The following is an 11,137-nucleotide window of genomic DNA, read 5'->3' as shown; positions in this document are numbered from 1 at the left end:
AAAAAAAAAAAAAAAAAAAAAAGACATATATGATATGCAAAATATGCCTTAATCAAGAGTTTTTTAAAAAGAAACAAGTGGTTCAAAGAAGTGTTACATTTTTGAGGATTTGTGATCAAAAACGTTTTAGGAAGATCCAACCTGTATTTTAGGAAGTGACTCCTATAGTTATATGAAGGATGGATCAGATATCTGAGAATGACGGTTTTGAAGTAATAGAACACCTAACTATGGTACTTTCCATCAAACACACATTATGATACAGAAACCTGAGGATAATCAAGACGCATTTCAAAAGCCCGTGCGATGGTTTTACTCCCAAAGAAAACACCTCCCCTCAAAGGAAACAATGCCACCGAATCAGGCAGAATTAGAGTTAAGTGGAGGTCATCAGGTAAGGCCCCCCTACTCACAGCATCTACTCTGCTGTGACACCTAACAAATGTTGATACAGTTTTGCGAATTACACTCCTTAGGCAGCAAAATTCTGTTTCCTGTCACAGCACATCCTACTAACGTGACAAGCTGGAACTATGACAGTGCTGATGTCCTGTGCCGAAAACCATCCAGCAGGTGACTGAAGTCACTTCACTGTTTGCAAACCAGAGCCATGTGCCAATTGCAGGCGAGTGACACCTGAAAACTCCAACACGCAGTTTAAGAGAAGATGACGGATGTGGCCATCCTGCAATTGATTTTGATAAAACGTCTTGCTCCAATGCAAATACGTGGAATGCATCACAGATATAATTGTTGGTGACATCAAAGCTGGTACCAGCTCGTATGAAGGGAATTTGCCTTCCTGACAATTTCTTCCTTAGATGTCTAGCAGAGAACTGCCACTTCAACTTCTTTTTAAAATTTTCCCTTAATCATGCCCTAATGCCATCCTTCCTAAGACACTTTCTTGAAATCATTAATATGATTGGGTTTTGTTCTTCTGTGTCTTTGAACTACAAATGGGTTTTAAAGCAATATGCCGCAGCCAGGCAGAATCTCGTCTCTCTCAGTTTCCATTCACGCTGTCAGCAGCTCTTTTTCACGTTTGCAAGGAGCCTTCCCTTACATTTGTCTGAAATGCAGCCAACCTCAAGGCCATCATTTTAGGTTATGTTTGAGGTTAAAATGAGTAAGAAATAATGGAGCTTGGGTGTAGACCACACACGATAGGCGGGCTGTCTGCAAAATAAGAAGCAGTCATAGAGGATCAAGCTGCCTGGTGAATGAGCGAAAACTCTGCCCTTGGGGGCAGGGAGGCTTGGGGGTGGGGGGGAGGAACCTGACAGTAAAGGATGAGAACGTGTATTGGAACTGACTGTAAACGCCCAGAGGTCTGCCATCTGAAAGAGCAATTCTTTTTTTGTTTGTGTGATTTTTGGTTTGGGGTTTTTTAAATGTTTTTTAATTTATTTCGTATTTTTTATTGGAGTCGAGTTGATTTACAATGTCGTGTTAGTTTCCGGTGCACAGCAAAGTGATGCAGTTATACATATACATGTATCCATTCTTTTTCAGATTCTTTTCCCATATAGATGATTACAGAGTATTGAGTACAGTTCCCTGTGCTATACAGTAGGTCCTTGTTGGTTATCTATTTTATATATAGTAGTGTGTATATTTTAATCCCAAACTCCTAATTTATCCCTCCCCCACCCCCTCTTCCCTTCTGTAATCATAAGGTAGTTTTCTATGTCTGTGAGTCTATTTCTGTTTTGTAAATAAGTTCATTTGTGTCATTTTTTTTAGATTCCACATATAAGTGATATCATATATTTGTCTTTCTCTGTCCGACTTACTTCACTTAGTATGATCACCTCTAGTTCCATCCATGTTGCTGCAAATGGCATTATTTCATTCTTTTTAATGGCTGAGAAATACTCCATTGTATATCTGTACCACATCTTCTTTATCCATTCATCTGTTGATGGACATTTAGGTTGCTTCCATGACCTGTCTATCGTGAACAGTGCAACTATGAACATAGGGGTCCATATGTCTTTTTGAATTAGGGTTTTGTCTGGATATATGCCTAGGAGTAGGACTGCTGGACTGTATGGTAGTTCTGTTTTTAGTTTTTTGAGGAACCTCCATACTGTTCTCCATAGTGGTTGCACCAGTTTACATTCCCACCAACAGTGTAGAAGGGTTATAAAGATCTAAATGGACATTTCTCCAAAGAAGACATACAGATGGCCAAAAGGCACATGAAAAGATGCTCAACATCGGTAATGATTAGAGAAATGCAAATCAAAACTACAGTGAGACACCACCTCACACTGGTCAGAACGGCCATCAGCAAAAAGTGTACAAACAATAAATGCTGGAGAGGGTGTGGAGAAAATGTAAGAGCAGTTCTATTCGACAGTATAAATGCTAAGGCTGACAAAGGGAGGTCATGGGGAGAAAGATGGCCGGAGATACTGAGGAGGCTCTTTCCAACCGTCCATGGTCGGCGGCGGCTTCCTCGGGAAAACTTCAACAGAGAGACACCCGATGCGAAGTGAAGTCATCAAATGAATTCAGTGGAATTCAATGAAATGGAAAGAGCCGCCACTGAAAATAGTGGGATTTATAGGACCGGTAATTTCTCTTCCAACACTTAGATTATGATCAAGTATGATTACTGTTTCCTTCTAATACTTAAGGTTTATCATTTTAGGCTTATTATAAATCTGAAATCAGTAAAGATTAGGTCAAGTATGGTTAAAAGAAGGAATAAAACTATATAATCCACATTATAACGAGGTCTAAAAATTATTAATTTCAAAGTTCATATTTTTGAAGAGGCAACCTTCTGTTGTTAGAAAAGTATATAGAATAGTTCATGCCAAATGACTGACTTGTTTTCTATGATTTTGCTACTAGACAATAGTCAAAAAGGTATCTCCCTCCAGTAAGTCAGCAGAAATTCTTTACCTGTGACCTGAAACTCCCTAAAATTTAAGAAAAATGTCGTTGTTATGTACTTTTGCTTATTTTTCTAAGGTGAAGACACACAAGTTTCATCAGATCTGCAATGAAGTCCATGAATCCTCCACATGTGTAAATCTCTGCAGTAGGATTTCTGTTCGGGGCGAGACAGCACACTGGACGGCTCAGAAGTCTTCCTCAGTGAGTGTGACTTGGATGCAGAAACCCTGTGAGTGTCAGGGCCTGTGGGGCCTCTCCCAGGATCCGTGCTCCCAGGGTAGGGGCAGTGCAGAGCTGGTGGGCGGGGCGGGCCAGGCTCCAGCCCCCCTGCAGCAGCTTTGCAGGGAAATGGGAACCCAGGCCCAGCCCGCTGCCCAAGCAGAACCACAGGGGAGCTGATGGCAAAGCCCACAGCAGGCTGAGCGTCCGCCCAGCGAGAGGCCCGGGTTCCCCTGGCCACTGTCGGGCCCTGAGCTTTGCAGGGAAATGGGAAGCCAGGCCCAGCCCGCTGCCCAAGCAGAACCACAGGGGAGCTGATGGCAAAGCCCACGGCAGGCTGAGCGTCCGCCCAGCGAGAGGCCCGGGTTCCCCTGGCCACTGTCGGCCAGCAGGGCTGGCAGGAAGGAAGGGAGCTGAACGAGGAGCGTGGGGGCTGAGGACAAGCTTGCAGCAGCAGGAACCATCGCATCGGTCTCTGTCTGACTCTGACCACGACGGCCTTCCAAGAGCAGCGGCTGCCCCCCGCGTCCACCTTCTAAAATGTATGCGACTCTCTCGGTCAACTCCATTCAGGAACATGCAAGGAAGGGGGATTCCGGGGATACTTCCAAGTCAATTTAACCAAGTTAACACAGGACAAAACCACCACACAATATTTCTACTACCAAAACAAAAATCTTAAAATGCCAGAAAAAATGCAAAAGACACTATTTCATGTACATGAATAAGCTTCCAAACAATTATGAAAAGAATCAGAGACTACAAACAGAGCTAATATATGAAATGAGGTAAGCACCAAATCTGGTGGATGCCGGGGTCACAAACGGGATCTCCAGGGACCCGGGGACTGCACCGTCCATCCCTGCAGGGTGACAGCACGTAAAGCCAGAAGCCCTGAAGGGTACCCTCACAGAAAATAAAAATAAACTCTAACTCACAAATGAAGAGAGCAAAAGGAAATTTGGTTCTGGTGGTCCCAACTCAGGTGCGAAGGGAATGTCCCCCTGAGATGCTGACACGCCCACCCAGCTTCACGCAGGTTAGAGAAGCATCTCACTACCTGCATGACCCAACAAGCCAAGGATTCAGGTGAATGCGGTCCCAGATAGTAAGTCAGCAGTCCCTGGGTTTCCTGGTAGAAGCAACTCCAAATACTATCCCCACCAAAAGTCCCAAATATAAAGAAACAGACAAACTAAACAAAGAAAAATTTAAAAAAAAACAACAACAACAGAAAAGAAAACAGGGAAATCAAGGCACATGAACAACAATTAGAAGAAATAAGAAACAGAAGAATCAGGCAAAAAAACCTTCAAGTATTAGACTATTAGATTCAAAATATAAAATAATTATATGTACCATGAACAAACAAAAGAGAGACCAAGTATTAATGAAGAACACAGATGAACAATTATGCAGATTGAAAAATAAATAGAAAACTCTTAAAATAAAAAAGATGTAGTAAAATTAAAATGCATGGGTTTAAACAGAGGATTAGACCAGATGCAGGGAGAATTGGTGAGTGGGGAAACAGATTTGAAAAAAGTATTAAGAATACAGCATAGAGAGATAAAGGAATGGAAAATATGAAAGAAATGATCAGAAAGCTGGAGGAATCTGGCATACGCCTAGTGGAAGTTTCAGAAAGGAATAAAAAGATTGAGGGAGAGGCGATATTTGAAGGTATAATGTCTGAGATGCTTCCATACATGGGAAAGATACAACTCCTCAGAATCACAAAAGCAATGAATCCCAAAGAATACACATTAGAGCATATCAGAAAGAAATTCTAGAATATTAAAGTCTAAGACCTCAAGAGCAGCTAGGGAGAAAAGAAAGATAAGCTACAACAGAGGACGATTCACCTGGCAGCTGTCTGCTCAACAGCAAGAAGGGGGCCCAAAAATAGTGCCAAGGGGTCACTGTTTCAGTCTAGGGAGGGGTACCCAGCAAAACGTCAGGAAGGAGGGCAACACAAAGATACCTTAGACAAACAATCTTCAGTGTACTGACCCCAGATCATCACGACGGGGACTTCTAACGGATATATTATGGAAAGAAAGGAAAATGATTCCAGAGGAGTTTCTGAGATTGAAAAAGAAAATGGTAAATATGAGTAAATTTAAACAAGCATTCACTTCAAAATGCTTTCTTCAAAAATGATATTAATGCTAATTTGAGACTTTAAAATAGTATTATCTGGGATTCCACTTCTGGAAATGGCAGATTAGGAATATATTTTAAAAATTCACTGAAGACACCGGGTATCCAACATCAGAGGAAGAAATTGACCCCAGGAGGTGAGTCCTGGGTTCAGGACCCTCTTTCCCCTGGGAGCTCATACCCATTCCAGTGAATGAGGCTAAGAAGAAGAGCAATTCATGTGGCAGCAAGCGGAACTCTGCAAAAAATAAATCTTAGCCAACTGCAAAGAGTAGAAACTACCTTAACTTGATACAATTTTCCTGTCTTGATAAAATGTTTATGGCAAAAATGGAAGAGTTAGAAATTTGATACAATTGTGTATCCATAAAATGCAAGGAGAGGGTACAGATAAATCATTAAAGGTAGTGGGAGAGTCCTGAAAGGTTGCTGCATGCAAAATCAACCTGTGAAAACCAATTAGCCTTCTATCTACCATCAAAGTTAAATGACGGCTTATAAAGGCCTCCTTTACAAGAGTGTCAAATATGTTAAACATCAGGAATGAATCTAACAAATAATATGCAAGATCTCTGTGCAGGGGGAAAAACATTATTAAGAGAAATTAAGGAAACCCTCAATAAAAGGAGGAAAAAAAACATGTTCACTTGATTCAAAACAATACCAAGCGAAATCTCAATTTTCCTGTTGAGCTTCACAAGCTTAATCTAAAATTAAAATGGAAATGCAAAGGATCCAGAACAGGCAAGGTTAAATACGAACAAGTTGGGATGTTCTATTTGATCTCAAGACTGACTCTAAAGCAAAGGTAAATAACACGGACTGTACTGCCACAAATACACACGGACCAATGGGGCAGAGGAGGAAGCCCAGAAACAGTCCCACACATGTACCGACACCTGGTTTAGAACAAAATGACACATAGAGCAGTGAGAAAAGTGGGTATTTTCGATCAATAATGCAGGGTTCATTGGAATGTAGACCTAAATGTGAAAAGAAAAACAGTAAAACTTCTAGAAGACAAAATAGGAGACTATCTTTATGACTTGAAGTGGGGAAAATTCTCTTCACCAGGAAATAAAAATCATTTAACAAAAAAAGATAGGATTGAGATGCTTGACTATATTAAAATTATGAATGTGTGTTCATTAAAAGTCATCGTTAATGCAGGGAAAAGGCAAGCCGACTGGGTGAGAGAAGACATTTACAACATACATAAATGTTACAGACAAAATGTGTCCCCCTCAAAATTCATGTGCTGAAATCCTAAGCACCAGTGTAATAGTATTTGGAGGTGAGGGTCTTGGGAGGTGAGTATATCATGAGGGTGGAGCTTCAGGATGAGATTAGCGCCTTTATAAAGAAGGTCCCGGAGAGCTCTCTCACCCTTTCTGCCACGTGAAGACACTGAGAAGACAGCCATCTATGAGCCAGAAGGCGAGTCCTCCCTAGAGACCAAGTCTGCTGCCACCTTGAGCTTGGACTTCTCAGTTTCTAGAACTGTGAGAAATAATGCTTGCTATTAAGAAACCACCCAGTCTATGAAAATTTTGTTCTAGCACCCCAAGCTAAGACAAAACCCCACAAATGTTTCATGAAGAACCCCTATAAAACAATACGAAAATAATAGATTATACAGTAGAAAAAAATGGGAGAGAAGAGGCAACGCACAAAAGAAGAAATTCAAATAGTAATTAAACATACGCAAAGGTATTCAGCAATATTAATAGTCAGGAAATGCAAACTAAAACTACTGAGTGTATATTCACCAAAAGGGCTGAAATGAAACTGACCAATAGTACCGAATTTCGGTGAGCACTTGGAAAAATGGGAATTCTCACACACTGCTGGTAGGAGTTTAAATGGTTACAAGCACCTGAAAAAACCACTTCGTATCATCTGCTAAAGTTGAACATATAGTGCCCTACGATCCAAGAATTTCACTCCTGGGTATGTTTGCAGTAAATATACAAGCACATAAACCACCAAAAAAAAGGTATAAGAATATGATTGCTACATTATTCAACATAGTCCTGATAACCAACCAGGACCTCCTGTATAGCACAGGGAACTATACTCAATATTTTGTAATAACCTATAAGGGAAAAGAATCTGAAAAGGATATATATACATATATATATATGTATGTATATATATCTGAATCACTGTGCTGTATACCTGAAACTAACATGATATTGTAAATCAAGTATACTTCAGTTAAAAATTAATAAAATAAGTCCTCAGAACAAACAGTCCTAAACTAGAAATAAACTCAAGTGTCTGTCAACAGAATAAATAAATTGCAGCTTATTTATATAATGAAACAATATACAGTATGAAATGAATATATTACAGTTATACTCTACACACTGAATCACACTGACCTTTGTCAAGGGCCAGTTCCTGAAGATTATACATTTATATGTGAAAGGTGAAACTACAACACCTTGAGAAGACAATTAGGAAAATATCTTTATGAATTTGAAGTAGGACATGATTTTTAAACATGAGAAAGAAGCACACACATAAAGCGAAGATGGATAAATTTGACTGTGTTAAAATAAAAAATATATGTTCATAAAACATACCATAAAGCCCACGACGACCTATATTAGCAACATTTAAAAACAACAAAAGGTTAGTATCCAGAATATGTAAAAAATTCCTCAAACCAATTTTTAAAACACTCACAATCAATTCAATAGAAAAATAGGCAACAATCTCAAACAGAAGTTTCACAAACATATGAAAAGTTTCTTAGCCTCACTAATAATCATGGAAATGGTAGCTAGAACCACAATGATACACATTTCATACCCACCAGTTGAGAAAAAACTAACTTCTAACGGGGAGTGGGAGCAATTAAGGTTTTTGGTGGGAAAATGTAATTTGGGTGTAAATTACTTTGAAAGCAGAATAAGTTCTAGGGATATAACGTGCAACATGGTGGTTATAGTTAATAGTACTGTATTACGTACTTGAAAGTTGCTAAGAAAGTACATTTGAAATGTTCTCACCACAAAAAAGAAATGGTAATTATGTGACATGACGGAGGTGTTAACTCACGATGGTGGTATTTTGCAATATATAAGTGTATCAAATCAACATTTTGTACACCTTAAACTCACACAATGTTATATGTCAGTTATATCTCCATAGAGCTGAGGGATAAAAGGAAACCAATTGGCATTACCTCTTAACTGGAAAGAAGTGCACAACCTATGCCCTGAAATATATATATGTATACGAATATATATATATATATATATATATATATATATATATGAAATGCTTGCTTTTATGTACCAGGAGACAAATTCAAAATTATTTATAGCAGCATTTTGTAATAGAAAAAGTCTGAACAGAATCCATTGACAACAGAATGGATAAATAATCCCATCTCCATTTAAAAGAACCCTGTAAAGCAGTAAAAATGAACAAACTATGGTTCCTTCCATTCATCACCATGGATGGATCTCACAAACATAATATTAAGTAAGAAGGAAAACTACAGAAAAATGCATACAGCATGATCACAATTATATAAAGTCCACATTTCTGAAAAAAATAAATAAAATATTGTTTAGGGATTGCTACACATGTAATAAAAAAGAGAAACAAGAACGGTAACCACAAAACTAGACTTGGTGGTGATCTTAGACAGGAAAGGAGGATGATGCTGTCGGGGGAGGACCACAGTGGGCTTCAAAGAATCACTAATGTCCTCTTTCATAACTTGGGTGGTGGGTACATGGGTCTTTGGTTCATCAGTATTACTTTTACGTGTCAGATATGCTATAAATAGAATTCTGTCACAGAACACACCCACTCCTCTTACTCTAAATTGTTCCTTTGGTCTATCCTTGGCTACCTCTCTCTCCTTGGGAGAACCTCTGATGCTCTGCGTGTCTAGCACTTAGCTCTCTCCAGCTTGTCCTGTGTGTCCAGCTCCCACGTGGGTGTCGCTCAGTTACCTTCAGTCAACTGAGCCCCATCAACCCCCTCCCCAGGCTGCACGGGTTCTGCTGCCAAAACTGACAACGGAGATGTCATGAATGTTAAATGATGTGTTAGATCACATTCAGGAAACCTTTGATGATGGGTCTCCTGCGTGTCATTCACCTTTTCGCTAAGCTACTAGCAATACCAGATGCCTAGAATGATCTTGTGGTTGACCTTGGATAATACATTTTGAATCCACTATGGCTCTCCCTTCCACAGCAGCCTCGGATTTGCACCGCAGCTAACTTTTCCGTCATCGGATGTCAGAAATGTCCACAACAGAAGATAGAAGTCAGGCACTGGCTCACTTCTCCATATGGTACACAGGGAAACTCAATGGCCAGGAATTTCTCTGAATCTCAGGGACGGCATTGGGTGCAATAGTCTACTGAAAATTAAAATGGCCAAAGATTGTGCATAGGACCCAGCCAGTAGGCAAACCAAACTCTTCCTTCTTATTACTGGTAATAGCTATGGGATTCCAGAGGAATCTGGAAAAACATCAGGAAGAAAGGAACTAGAGAAGGAAAATAACAGGGAAATGTGGGAAGAGAACAGCAAACAGCAGCTGGAGATAACAGGAGAGGCACAGCACAGATCAAGGGGGCAGTGAAGACCCTGAATTATGCTTTCATTGCTGACCTCAGGAAGGAGGCAGTGCCCAGGGTCTTCAGTGTGGGTGGGCCAGATCTGCAGAGCAACTTGGCCCTTGAGGTATCAGCCTGTCTCATAGAAGCTCTCAGCTCTGCAGCCACCACCTGAGATAGCCTGGATGCCCATGAAGGCGCCATTCAGCAGGAAGTCTGTGAGGGCCAGTGTCTCAGGTTAACTAGGCAGGATATCACACACCACTATGTATGCAGACTATGAGATGCACATGCTGACCTAACTGATGGGAGGTGTTGCCAGAATTTGCCCTTCCCTTGCTGGCCGAAGACAAACAGCTCTCTCTCACCATTTCTCCCACAGCCTCCCTCTGCTCTCCTAGCCAGAGTCTTTGAGGCCAAGTCGGGTGAAGGAGAGAATTAAAAGGATTAGAGATGTGCTGGGCAGGCTTCAGGGAGGTTCCCCAGAAAATTTTGAGAGAGGTCTGGAAGCAGACAGGCCTGTAAGAGAAACAGATGAGAGAGAAGAGGGGTCTGGGTCTCCTTGACATTTTCTGGAAAATGCAAGTTAAAAAACTGAAATATTTGGAAACATACTTTTGAAAGTAATTCTGAACACTGTTCTGAGATAGCTCATGGACATGACATCATTAGGTTACAGACAGTTTTAGAAAAGTGTGCATCTTTATGTTATAAAAATAGTTCTAACAGCCATCAGACTAAACTAACCTACCTGGAAATCAAGTTAGGGGACTAGATCACAAGGTCTGGACTAATAAGGCATAAAATGCCCCTTTTCCTCCCATTTTGAATCTGATAAACCTTTAAAGTCCTCTTCAAGTGTCACCTTACCTTCTGCAACTAAGTGTGCAGCCTGGAAGATTCCAAGTCATTGGTTAGTAGCACCAAATGACAGTTAAATAACTGGCTGGTATAACCATCATCATCACCATCACCGCCACCATCATCACCATCATCGTCATCATTATCAGCATCATCACCATCATCATTATCAGCATCATCATCATCACCATCAACACCATCATCATTATCAGCATCACCATCATCACCATCATCATCATCACCATCACCACCATCACCATCATCACCATCACCACCATCATCATCATCATCACCATCATCACCATCATCGTCATCAGCACCATCATCACCATCATTATCAGCATCATCAGCATCATCATCATCATCATCACCATCCTCAACATCATTTTCAGCCT

Source organism: Physeter macrocephalus, chromosome 20, assembly GCF_002837175.3.
Source record: "Physeter macrocephalus isolate SW-GA chromosome 20, ASM283717v5, whole genome shotgun sequence".
Classification (NCBI taxonomy): domain Eukaryota; kingdom Metazoa; phylum Chordata; class Mammalia; order Artiodactyla; family Physeteridae; genus Physeter; species Physeter macrocephalus.
This window is presented reverse-complemented; position numbering follows the sequence as displayed.